This window comes from Helianthus annuus, chromosome 7 (assembly GCF_002127325.2).
Source record: "Helianthus annuus cultivar XRQ/B chromosome 7, HanXRQr2.0-SUNRISE, whole genome shotgun sequence".
Taxonomy (NCBI): Eukaryota; Viridiplantae; Streptophyta; class Magnoliopsida; order Asterales; family Asteraceae; genus Helianthus; species Helianthus annuus.
In genome coordinates this window covers 43,357,649-43,369,414 of record NC_035439.2, presented here as the reverse complement: position 1 = coordinate 43,369,414, position 11,766 = coordinate 43,357,649, and positions in this window count along the sequence as shown.

The window sequence follows — 11,766 nt, the reverse complement described above, 5'->3', positions numbered from 1 at the left end:
AAAACGAAACAGGCACAATGCAAAAACCACCGAGACTCATGAATATTGAAGAGTATAAGGGTTGGGAAGGTAGGTTCGAGAATTGGGTGCAAGCAAATTATCTTGACGCTTGGGAATGTGTAGAAACTAAGTATGTTCGACCATTGAACGATGATGAAGAACCCGTTCCAATCAAAGATTTATCTGCTGATGCTCGAAAAAAATACAAAGATGAGAAAATGATGCTTAGTCTTCTTCAACAAGCAGTGAAAGAGGACATCATGGTTCTTCTACAGCATAATGGAACTTCGTACTCAATATGGAAAGCTTTATGATCGAAGTTCAGGGGAAGTGAGGAGATGGTAAAGAGTAAGAAGTCACTTCTGAAGAAAGAATTTGATTTGTTCCGAGGGTTGAAGAATGAGAGTACGAGAGAGATTATTGAACATTATTGTAATCTGCTTGCTAATATGAAACGGTTAAGTATCGAGAAGAGTACTGATGAACTGATAGAGAAGCTTGCTGATGCGTTGCCTTATGAGACGTGGGGCACATACTTGATGATGCTTAGAAACAAGAAAGGTTTCAGTAACCTGACGCTCAGTAAGTTCATCGAAAAGATAGAGGCTCAGGAGATGGAACAGAGAAAAGTGATCAGGATGAAAGATTTTGATGGTGAACAGGACATCGGGCTGTATTATAAGGCAGGGGTGAATGAGAAGAAGTCTTCAAATTTATCTCCAAAGGTTGAGACTGCCTACAGCACCAAGAACTCATCTGGAAGTCCATCATCGGGGTCCAACAGCAAAACCAGCTTTATGTCGTTTTCATCATATGATCCAAACATCTCTGCAACTAAAAATGGGAGAAAGTTACAATGCAACATAGTGTTAAATCTTGAGAATGATCAAGATTATTCTGAAGAAATTGCTAAAAATCAAATGTCTTTATTAGGAATGGTTTTGGAATCTTATACTTGTTTTGTTGCAGGTCGTATCGGCAATCCAATGTTAACCAAAGAAGACTACGACCAGATAGATTCTGAAGAGATGGAACTGATGGACATAAAATGGTGTCTGGCTAGTGTTTTACGGAGAGCTAAGAAATTCAAACAAATCACGGGGAGAGATGATCTTCGTGATGCGAATGTCTCTACTTTAGGTTTCGATAAATCTAAAGTCACTTGTTTTCGGTGCAGGGAAAAAGGACACTTCAAGAGAGAGTGCACAAACCGAGAAGCAAGTGGAGTTCAAAATCCGTTCAACAACAACAATGATTATTATCGAAAAGCCATCTATCACCAAGTTGGTCAATCATCTCAACAATCTAAACATCAAGCTCAAACTTCACATGGAAGAGATGTGATTGAAGATTCAGGAAAGAGAGCTTGTGTGGTTAATCAAGATGGAAAACAATCGTTTAACTGGGATAAATATATTCCAGATAATGGAAAAGCTTGTTTGATTGATCAAGAAGATGAAAAGCTAGCAGAGGGTTTTAGCTGGGCAAATTTCACTTGGGATGATTACATTCCTGATCAAACTACAGCTTACACTGCTTTTACAGCAAAGATTGTAGATGATAGTGATGATGATACAGAGTATTGGGCTAGAAAATATAGAGAAGATATGAAGTTGGTTGCTGAAAGTGATAGTGAAGATGAAAAAGTCAAGAAGAAGAAAAAGTAGATCAAAACGCCAGTGAGTAGTGATGATGAAGAGGTGCCGGTGGTGAAAAGGCAAAAGGTGACAGAAGTGCCTAAGTTTAAAGTTGAAGAACTAGTTGATGCAAAAGAAGTTCCTGTAAAGTGTGAAAATTGCGAAGCTGTGAAGAAGCAGAATAGCACTTTGATTTACAACTTGAACAGTCTGAAGGAGTCGTATGATGTGCTGAACAAGACAATGAATCAGTACAATCAAACTAGTGAAGAGCTGTTGCTATGAAGACACTTCAGGGAGCGTTTATGACAAAACAAAAAGTTGTAAACAATTACATTGAAAAGTGTGCTGCTTTAGAACAGAAGCTTGAGCTGCAACGAATTGAAACTGAAAGAGTAAATCGTTTGTTGAAAAGTTACTCATGTACTTCCTATGTCATTGACAGGATTTATCCGACAGTTGAAAGCATGAAGGTATGGGAAGATGATGAGTTAACTGAAGAAAAAATTGCTGGAGTTGATGCTGGTGAAAAGATTGCTGACAAGAAGAAGAGTGACAAGAAAAAGGACACTGAAAAGACCTCATCTGGTAAGAAAGGTGTCAGTTACAATAAGTGTCCACCCCCGCTGGAAAATGGATATTTGCAAAGATATCCAAACGATGAAAGAGTCAACAAGGCCACAAATTTACAGTGGGAGTCAGAGTCGTCAGTAAATCTTCCAGAAAATATTGATGTTGTATTTACATCATCTGACACTGATCAACAGTCTCAATTGATGAAGAAAGTCGTGGATCATGTGTTAGAGAGTGATGATGTTGAAGAGTCAAAGTCTGGGTCATGCACACAGAGTCAAACAGAAAAACAGGGCAAATTTGTTTATGATAGAAAGTTTCTGTTATCAAAATCTAATTTGGATGATGGATTGTTTAAAGTTGCTTACACTTTGAATGATTCTGACAAATTATATTCTGATGAAGAATTTCCAATAAGAGGTGTTAAAACTGAATTGATAAATAAGGTTTTCGTACTCACAGAAATTAATATTTCTGAAATAAAACGCTTATGTCTTAATGAAAAACCAAGATATTACACCTCAAGAGTTCAACAGAGATTAAACAAGAAAAAGAATTACGGTTCTGGTTCAGATTTCCAAAAGAGATCAAACCATAATGGTAATTTCAAAAAGAAAGGATTAGGTTTTACTCCTACAGAAAAATAGAAAAATGAAAAATATGTTCGTGATTTTAAATCCAAAATGTCATTTGTTTCAGGTACATCAACTAATGAAGAAGAAAAGACAAGTTTCTGGAGAGAATCAAATAGTGAGTTCCTTGCGAAGAAGCAAGACGAACAAAAACGAGATACAAGAACCTGTTTCCGATGCAACACTGTGGGACATATTGCAAAAGATTGTTCGAATGCGATACAATCAAAACATGGAGTATTTCGTAAAATCAAAGAGAAAGTGTTTGCATTCGAATCACCACTTGATAGAACAAAATTGTTTAAAGATTCTATTTTTGAAATAGGTGAGAGTTCGAACAAGTTTTACAAGAAAAGAGCCAAATCTGACAACCAGAAATGGATTGTTAAAAGGGTTGATGAAAGCTCTAGCGATGATTCTGATAGATCGAAATCAGAGGAGCTATCGTCTGGCGATGAAACTGATTCCATAAAATCAGTTGAGCCACATGTTGATTCAAATTGTGAAGCTGTTTCAAAAGATGAGAACTCAGTTCCGATTGTTAATGATGAGGAGTTTCCATTACTTCGGGCTAAGAATTATAAAAAGAAAATTGGTAAAGTTGAAATTTCTAACCAATTTTATCATGATGAACAGGAATTTGATGCTGAGAAGGTCTTTAACCCCAAGGTAAAACACATCTCTGGCAAGATGATTGATCGAAAAGTCAAAGGGGTTAAGGAATTTTATGAGAAGAAAACAACGAAAGAAAAGGTTGAACACTCCCTGGTTTGTGACTGGGATGGTACATATTATGAACAGTAAGTCTCAGGACTTGCCGGAGCTCCCAGGTTGGTAAGCGTGGAGCATGAATCAACATCTTTCTTAATCGGTAACGTGAATCATACAAACGGTAAAGAGGTTTGTTTATGTTTGTTGATTATAATTACACGTGGTTAGATGATGTTTTACAATTGGTACAGAGGTTTCTGAACTGCCCATGGCAAATCAAGGACATTAATTTGTACTTGTATTTTTCCCACTTCTGGTTGGAAGACAGGATGATGAACCATAACCCCGAACTTTTGTTTGATAAATCTACAAGTGGTAAAATCAATCAAACTTATTTTCCGGAAAAACCATTTTGATTAAAACAAACTTAAGTGTTTTGAAATCTAAATGGGAAAATAGTTTGTTGATAGGGGGGTTCTGATTGTTTATGCCTAGTGAATGGCGATTTGAGGTGATTTGATATCGGTTGTCATGTTTCTATACAGTTTGTTTTCAGATTTTCGTTAATATGTTTGCATTTTAGGGGGAGTAAGAAAATTTCAGAAAATCCAAAAACATTAGAAAATTTGAAAAAGTCAAAAACATGATAAAATCAAAAATGAGTTTTTGTTGCATAAAAGAGGAAATGATAGTACATCAGTGGACTATTACAACATGCTAAAGAATTGGAAAGTCAAAATGTGATAAACGATCTTACTGCGGATGTGTCAGTAGATTTTCGCACATTTAGTAAATTGAAACGAGATATAAACCTACATCAAACTTGCTTGATTTGTGGGTAACTATTCTTGGATATATGGGTAACCCCCGAAATCTTGTTTGAAAGGTCCCGTATTCTGAGATACTAGGTCTTTATACTCAGTGATATCTGGGGTATTATCCCGGGACTTCTGCTGTATGGAAGTACTGACCTAGTCCCCGGATAATACTTTCTGCAAATGCTTGAAAAAGCGCCGCCCTCAGCAATTCGATGAAACAATAAAATTGATAGTCATTGCTGTTGTAAAAAAGATCCTCTAAAGGGGACTCACCAAAAGCCGAGCCGTCATCTCTCTGCTGAACGGAAGTTCTGACCTGAGCTCTCACGGTTTCGCATCTACCCCTTTACAGATATCATCTGTGGTATACTCACCTATAAGACTGAATATTTGGGATCTGGATACAGGAGTATATTCAAGTGGAGTGATACACAATTAAGTTTAAGTCTCTAAAACATTAATATCGTATATCGAATCAATTGAAGTCTGTGTGAAAATTTAAGTGGACAAACATACTGACAATCTAGGTAAATTGTTTAGAACTGAGAATGTTTAAAGCTTAACGGTGTTGGTGATTTGTCTCAAAAACTGATATGATCCTCTTGCACGAGCTCACAAAAATATTGTTTGTAAATAGTTTATTTCTGCATTTTTATTTTCTTTCAGAAAAATCCAAAAAGATTTTTGATATGTTTTAGCATAATTTTTGAAAATACAAAAAGATTTTTGACAACTGGTATTGAAAAACTGATTTTCAAAATTCAAAGTGCTAAACATGATTAGCAACATTTGAGGGGGAGTGTGTGTGTGAAATTAAAATGTTTTCGTAATCTAACTTTTTCAAATGGTTCATCATAGAGAAAGAGGTTTAAGAGAGAGTCTGAGTTGGTGTATGTTTATATGCTTAAAAGTTTGTCATAAAACTTATGTTTGTGGTAGAGTTGATGCAGGAAAGTCAACATCTAAGAGAGAGTATGTAGCACTTGAGGGGGAGTACAAGTTGGACTTGATACACTCAAAAGATGTCAAAGCTTAGTGAAGTAGAGTCTGTTGATGAAAAGAGAAAGAGATGAAGTTAGAGAGAAAAGCCAAATGGCTGATCAAGACAGAAGATTGAAGACAGTGTGATATGACTCGATGACACTCCGTTCGATGGCACTCCGTCAACATCTGAGGGGGAGTCTGTTGATGCATTTCATCTGTTGACTTCATTTTGGATCGAGTCATAGTATTAGAATGTTAGATCAGGGCACGTTGTACGAGAAAATAGGAGATTGTATAGGTTTTTAGGAGTAGGTTCGCTCTTTTGGACATTAGTGGTTCGCTTATGTGTCAAGTGGAGAGGTTCGCTTATGTGTCAAGAGACGGTCCGCTTATACGGACATGGTCTCTTGGAGCGGACCTGTTACACTATATATAGTTCTAAGAGCGGTTCATTTGTAACGTTTTGCCGAAACTCGTACCGAGGTGCTGCCGGATCGAGATTAGCCTGTAATCTGTTATATATCAATAGAAAAGGTGTTTAAAGTGATATTCTAGTTGTTCCTGAATCAAATACTTGTTTTCCGCACCTTTATTGATAGAATTACCTCTGAACGACTCGTTCGGGTCGCGAAACGATCCTACAAATGAGTTTCAATTTTCTAGTAAGGGTATAGAGAATTGGGAATATTCCGAACCTCTTAACCTTTGAATAACAGCAAGTGTGTTTTCTGCTGGTGTTAGAGGTGGAACATCTGTTGTTCCTCCTATCACCCAAGAACATCAAACTATGTCAACAGAGCAACTACATAAGGAACTTGATGACATGACAGCTGTTTGTACTGGCAAGACATCAAGAGAAGAAAAGCTTGATCTAAAACTAGAAGAGACCAGAAATCAAAAGTCAGAACTTAAAGCCTTATCAGAATCTGTTGAAGCTGTAAAGAAACAAACAGAAAAGAACACTGCAGCTCTCAACAAACTACAACAGCCATCAGAAACCAAAGAAAAGTCATCAGAATTTGAGAAAGCTCTCAAAGAATTGCAAGAAATCAAGACAAAGATGGCATAAGTTGCAAGTGTAAAGCAAAGCTCAAGTTCTGGAAAAATCCTTGAAGAAATTCAGTTCCTTAAAGCCAACAACAGCAGCATGGCTGAGGCTCTTGAGAAACTGATGGTGGAGTTGTCTGCACAGAAAAATCAAGATAAACTGGAGTTTCAGAAAATGAAGAAACAAGAAGAAACAAATGCTCAAACTCTCTAGTTAATGTTCAAATATTAGTAAAGAGGTTACAGTACAATGTTGCCAGATTGGCTAATGTTGATTTACATGAACTGAAAACTCCAATTCCACAAGATGAACTAGCAAGAGAATCTGAAACTCCTCAACAACAATTCAAGCAACCAGAAGTCACTCAACAAAAACCACCCAGTCAATCAGAAGCATCAGCACCACAAAAAACAGAAGCAACCCATGGGGCCTCCTCATAGTATGCCAAAATTACTCATGGTCCTCCAACAAGTATACCAAAGCCATATACATCAAAGGTGCCAATGCAAGGAGCAGTTCCAGTTGAATCATCTTCACTGGCTCTCACAGGTGAAACAGAATTCAGCAAAGAGCTTAATGCAAAAGAGAAGAGAAGAAGGGAAGATGAAGTAACATCCTCAAAAAGACCAAGAACAATGATTGGAGAAGATCCAGATGGAAAACTCAAAGAATTCACAATGCTGAACGGTGATCTTCATACAATTATGTACCCTGAAGAACACTTGAAGCATTACTACTAGAATAATCAAGAAGATAAACTAGAAAGCCACTCTCTCCAGTAAGCAGAAATATTCTCCAACTCAGAAATGAAGGAAACTGGGAAATTTTGCACAAACCTGTTACAAATCCAATAGTTTCCATTGAGAGAATTGGTACTATGAATATTCAAGGAGGTGTCTTAGGTACATATGGACAGAACAAATACACCTTGATAAGGGAAGATAGAACTCAAACAATTGTTACTGATGGAGACCTGGCTGATGATATTCACCCACTAGGCTTAGTGAAGTTGAAGCAGCTCATTGATAAAGACAAAAGCAGCTCAGTTGTGATCAAAAGAGCTTTTGACAGCATCAAGAATGCAGGAGAGAAGATATATCAAAGGGTTGCACTGACATACTGTTACTTGTGCATCAACTTTGAGTATAACAACAAAGTACTAACACCTCCTCCTAACAAAACCATTCCAGCTGAAATTCCTCTCTCCAAAGTAAATTGGAGCTATCTTTGACAAACCAGAAATGTGTGTGGTATTCAAAGATGCTCATGATGAGAAAGCTCTATTCCGATTAAGTGAAATAAACAGGTATTCAAATCAAACTCAAGAAGAGGGGGAAGAACAATGAACAACTGAGGAAGATAATTGAGGAAAATATTGAAAAATGGAAGGAAGCAAGAGGTTGGTATAAAGAACTCTACAAAATTACTCACAAGACAATTGATTACAAGAAAAGGTTGAAGCCAGGAGACAAGTTCAGAAGTGGGGTGAAGATCAATTGATGCTTTCATGAACTTAAATTTTGTTTTGAAAAACAAATATTTTATTTCTGTTTGTTTTGAACTTGGTTGGTTTGATTTTGTTTCATGTTTCTGAATTTAGTTGTTTAAATTCTCTTTTTAATGATTGGTTGAAGTTTGTTTATGTTTGATATAGATAGTTGTTTTTCTTACAATACTTAGGGGGAAACTGTTAGGAAACTTTATTTGTAAGTATTAAAGAAAATCAAATTCAGCTTGATCTATGAATAAGATAAAGTCCTGAAGATCAACAACAACAAGAAAATCGGATAGGACAACTGAAAAGAACAACATCTACTTCAAAGAATCAGAAGATGATCAAAGAACTAAAGAAGATTATCAGAAAATGCCATTCTGATAGATCTGATGATATTTCTGATTAAATATCATCAGTTTCTGGCAATTCTGATCATCAGACTTTCTGATGATTTGTTCACCAGAATTTCTGATGAAGTGGTTATCAGAAATTCTGATAAAACCCAACTTGTCTGAAAATCAGTTCTACCCTGCCACAAATAACTGAAGCAACTTGACATTATTGGATATCATGATGACAAAGGCAACTTGATTATTGGATTCAATGAATATGTTAAGAAGCTACTTTTTGTAGGACATATACATTTATAAACAAATGTTTATTCATGTATCCAAGCCCTCTATAAATAGAAGGCTCACCAAGCAAAGAACAATGAGTTAAGCCAAGCATTCAACACATACAACAAAAACTTCATTGTCCTTTCACCTCAGAATTCACAAGTATTCATTTGTAATAGATAATAATGTTACAATCACCTTGTAAACCATTTTGTTTCAAAGTGATATAAAATTGAAAATTCTGTATATCTTGTTTCTTGAATGTCTGATTTCTATTTCTGCACACTATTTTCATATTTGTTGAAATCACTTGCCATATTACGTGAAAAGAAGTTTTTAAGTCTAAACTGGGACCTACACCTTTATGTTCTGTCATTATCACACAAATTGCTCTTAATTAGTCATATTACCAAAGAATTAAATTGCACGTCACTAATGCACCCTACTTTCTGCCTCCTACAGGATATTAGGACAGGTGTGATTATTGGACGTGGTATTGAGCGCCAAGGATTGTATTACGTGGATGAAGTGGCTCAATAGGGTATTGTGGTGTTGGCACATAGGACCAAAAACCGAGAAGCCTAGCTATGGCATAGACGTTTGGGACACCCATCCACTGGTTATTCGCACCTTTTGTTTCCAAAACTCTTCCCTTCAAATGGAAAAATAGATTGTGAAACTTGTTTTCGTGCTAAAAGCCATCGACAACCATTTAAACGTAGCAATACGAAAATGGCTTCACCTTTTTCACTAATCCATTATGATGTATAGGGTCCTGCTCCTGTGAAGGGGGGGGGGGGTCTTCGGTACTTTCTACTATTCGTGGATGATTGCATTCGCATGACATGGGTATATTTTTTTTTTTAAAAAGAAAGCCGAAGTTTATGAGAAATTTATCACATTTTATGCTATGATTCACACTCAATTCCAACCTCAAATACAAATCCTTTGATCCGACAATGGGGGGGGGGGAATTTGACAATACATCCATGAAACAATTCTTTATAACCAAAGGATTAATTCATCACACCTCTTGTTCTCAAACCCCCGAACAAAACGGTGTGTCCGAACGAAAATGTTGGTGCATACATCTGTTGACTTCGTCTTGTATCGAGTCTTAATTTACATTGTATAGATTAGGGCACATTTTACGAAAAAATAGGATGTCTTAGTGTGTTAGAAGTCAGATTTCGCTCCTAGGTCTAATTTCGCTCCTAGGTCTAATTTCGCTCCTAATGTCATTTGGGTGATTTCGGGTGAAATCACATGTGGCTGATTTCACTCCTAATGGACTATTAGGTTTCGTGCGAAATCACAAGCACTATATATAGGGCACTTTAGAGCGAAATCAGCTGTCCAGTCCTTGTATTCCATGCCGAAGTACTGCCGGTGTGAGGTTTGAATGTAATCAACGTCAAATAAATACAATCAGTGATTTAAGTGAAGTACAAGTTGTTTCTACCTTTGTTTCTTGTTTTCCGCACCTGAAACGAAGTAAAACTCCTCTGAACGACTCATTTGGATCAGTCGAACGATCCTACAATTGGTATCAGAGCCAGTTGGTGGAGTTCTGCAGTTTACAGCCAAATTTTATTGAAATTTCTAGCTTCTACACCTTCTTTCATCATCTCAGGAAGATTTAACGGTCAAAACTAGATCAAAATTTCACAGATTGTTTAAAATTGGATATAGACAATGTTGGACCGTTCTATGACCCGAAAAGTCAGTCGAAGTAGTTCATCTTTACATACGAAGGCGGAATCAACGTAAGTAAAGTAACAACAGCTAATCCTTTCAATTCCTTGTGCTTATATTGCTTTCTGATAAAATTTCAGCAGAGTTTCAGCACCGTAGCACACACATACATCCTTACAAATGATGAACCGCTCCAGCCTATTTATAGAGATCTTGGGTCGCTTATATGACATGCCAAATAAGCGATCCAGGATACTTGTCCTATAAGCGATCCAGGCTAATGACTAATAAGCGGTCCAAGACTAAAACAATGACATAAAAGCGATCCTAAGTCTATCTTACTCAATATTTACACTTTGACCCTCTATAGACCAATCTTGACTTTAGACTTCTTATAGACGCAGTCAACAGACATTCCGTGCATCAACAGACTCCCCCTTGGATGTTGACGTAGTCTTTTAGCATCTTCAGATCCATAGTCTTCAGTCTTTGTCTTTTCACCAACTCTGTCTATCTTCATCAGCATTCTTCACAGGTTCTAGAACTGACTCCATACTTCCCATTAGCTGTTGACCCAGACTCCCCCTCTCACTAACTCCCCCTCTCATTATGCTGGAATCTTGAGATATCTGGTTCAAGCTTTTGCAATTTGCCTCCGTTGGGAAATATCGTCCAAACCTGTTACTCAACCAATAACATTACAATCTATCTTTTCAAACAATAAACACAACTTCAATCAGCTTTAGAAATCCACTCAAGTTTACAAGTTCAACTTAATGACCCTGCATACTTGATTAAATTTACCAAGTTCAACTTAATGACCCTGGTTAATCTTTTTGACGAATCAAACTGATTTATTAAAGCTTTTTCCAATTTTCTTTCTGAAAATAACAAGTATCAACTTAATAAACTTGTTTGTGACTTTGAACAACAAACATTTTTCACCAATGTAAACTCTCCTCATTCTTCAACTTAGAATCTCCTGCATCTGCTTCATCTTTCCAGAATCCGACAATCAACTTTCCACTCTGGTTTGTCTAAAATAAAACAGAAATAAAATCTTTTTGGATTTTAAGATGATCTAAACTAAGAAATGAAATAACAGAAAACTTAAATTGCAGAAAATAAACTATTTACAGGTTTGTTTTTGGCGAGCGTGTCAGGGAATCATATCAGCTTTTCAGACAGATTACAAGTACCGTTAAGCTACATTACATACTCAGTTTTAAACAATTCACCTCGATTGTCAATATACTGATCCATCTTAAATTTTCATACAAACTTCAATCTATTCAGGATACTGTTTAAGTGTTTTAAGAACTTAGATCAATCCTTGTGTCCCACCTCTTGAATATACTCCCGTATCCAGAATCCCAATATTCAGTCCTACAGGCAAAAATACTACAATGATGTCTGTACATAAATTAGGGTATGCGAGAACTGAGGGATCTCAGGTCAGAACTTCCGTTCAGCAGAGAGATATCAGCTTCGACTTTGCAGTGTGTTCCCTTTAGAGAATCTTTTCAGCTACAACAACAGATTATCAATTTTATTGT